The sequence below is a fragment of the Penaeus monodon genome, chromosome 34 (genome assembly GCF_015228065.2).
Source record: "Penaeus monodon isolate SGIC_2016 chromosome 34, NSTDA_Pmon_1, whole genome shotgun sequence".
Lineage (NCBI taxonomy): Eukaryota > Metazoa > Arthropoda > Malacostraca > Decapoda > Penaeidae > Penaeus > Penaeus monodon.
In genome coordinates, this window is record NC_051419.1 from 25,780,847 (window position 1) to 25,782,540 (window position 1,694).

A 1,694-nucleotide genomic window follows, 5' to 3' on the forward strand; every position below is an offset into this window, starting at 1 on the left:
CGGAATATATATAAATGCATTTATATTAATCTAGCCTTCAATGCCTCATTCTTTAAAAAAATTCCCATTCCTGGATATTTTCTTTACAAATCTATCTGTGTTAATTGTTTCTTCTCTAAAGTATCTAACTCTAACAGACAGATTCAAGCCCTCCGTGCCGTCATGAAAGTCAGAGAAGGAAAGTTCTGGATCTGTGAAAGCGACCAAGAACAAATTAATTTCCAGGTAATACACAAAGAATAATACTAAATTTACCACAGTCATTATAAATAAACAGTATCACATAGTAACTAACCGCTTCCCCATCACAACAGGTGTTGGTGGGAGGAGACCTCATGCAGGAGACCAGGCCCCTCTCTGGCAGACTGTCTTTATGCCTGGTAAGGGCAGTGACGCCAGGGCTGCCAGAAGGCCTTCCCACCTGAAGGAGGTCCGAGAACAGTTCCCTCATCAGAACTACCTTGCCATTACTGTCCACCACTCCTTCGTTGGTGGTCCAACGATGCCCCTGATCACCCAGAGGCTCGTGGAGCTCCTGAATGACGTGATCGCAGGCCGCCCCATCGACGACTCGCGGCAGATCGGAGAGCTGGTGCCGTCGACGGAGATCGACGCGGCGAAGCGCAGGGTCCGGGAGGAGTTGGAGAGGGAGCCGGCACGTCTGGAGGCCATGAGGGAGGAGATGGTGACCGATCCTACTGAAGGCGTTTCCGAGGCCTGGGGGCGTCCCCTCCTCCGGCCACGTCTTCAGGGACGTTAGCCCGGCACTCCTTCAGAAGTTCAATGCCAAGTGCAAGTCCGAGGGCGTGACGTTCAACAGCAGCCTGAAGGCGGCCATCAACACGGCACTGGTGGAGACTGTGATAGAGGCCGGCCTGCAGCAGGACGCCTTCAGCCTCAGCATCAACCTCGCCACCGACGTCCGCCGCTACATGAGCAGGAACCCGCTGGAGGTACTGGGCCTGTTTGTACGCCCTACTGTACATCGCGTGATCACACCCGTATGTGTGTGCGACCACTTCTGACACTATTGCAGGGCTAAGCACGGGCCCCTGATCCGCTCCGGCCTGGCCCTGCAGCAGGAGTTGGTGCGTGAGATGACACAGCCGCCCGTTGACCCGCACCACTACTTTGCGACACCCCCGCCAGTGACCAGAGACTATTGCTTCTCCAGTGTGGGCGACCTGACCACACTCATTAGGGGAGAAGGTGAGCATCTCCAGCTGATGGACATCCTTATGGCTTCATCTGCTCACCGTTTCCTCTTCATGATGGCCCACCTAATCTATACATTCCGCGGTCACTGTCCTTACACAATCAGCTACGATACATCCTACATGAGTCACGATACAGCCACCTTGATTGCAGACAAAGTGTTAGCAACAATCGCGGAAGTTAGCAAATAACTGGTTCTCTTTGCCTTATCTTCACTTTCCTCTAATTTCAGTATCAAAGTTTCTATGACGGGCAGTAGCGTTGTAAAAGACAACTGGTATGTTTTCTCAACTGACATAGTACAATAACTGTACCAAATATATCCTTTTGATGACGTCTGAGAACTGACTTGTAGCACTGGTGATTAGCTTTAGGTTTATTTGTAGAATTTATCACTGTGCATGTCTTTCTTTCTTATGTGACTACAATAAAGCTTAAACATTTCCTTGTGTTATGTCTTACTGCATTACGTATTTGTT

At 50.1% G+C, this 1,694-nt stretch overlaps 1 pseudogene; it reads left to right on the forward strand.

Moving 5' to 3' along the window:
• The window catches only part of LOC119594862, a 3,769-nt pseudogene extending 2,210 nt beyond the window's left edge, over positions 1 to 1,559 (forward strand).
• The last annotated feature ends 135 nt before the right edge of the window (positions 1,560 to 1,694 follow it).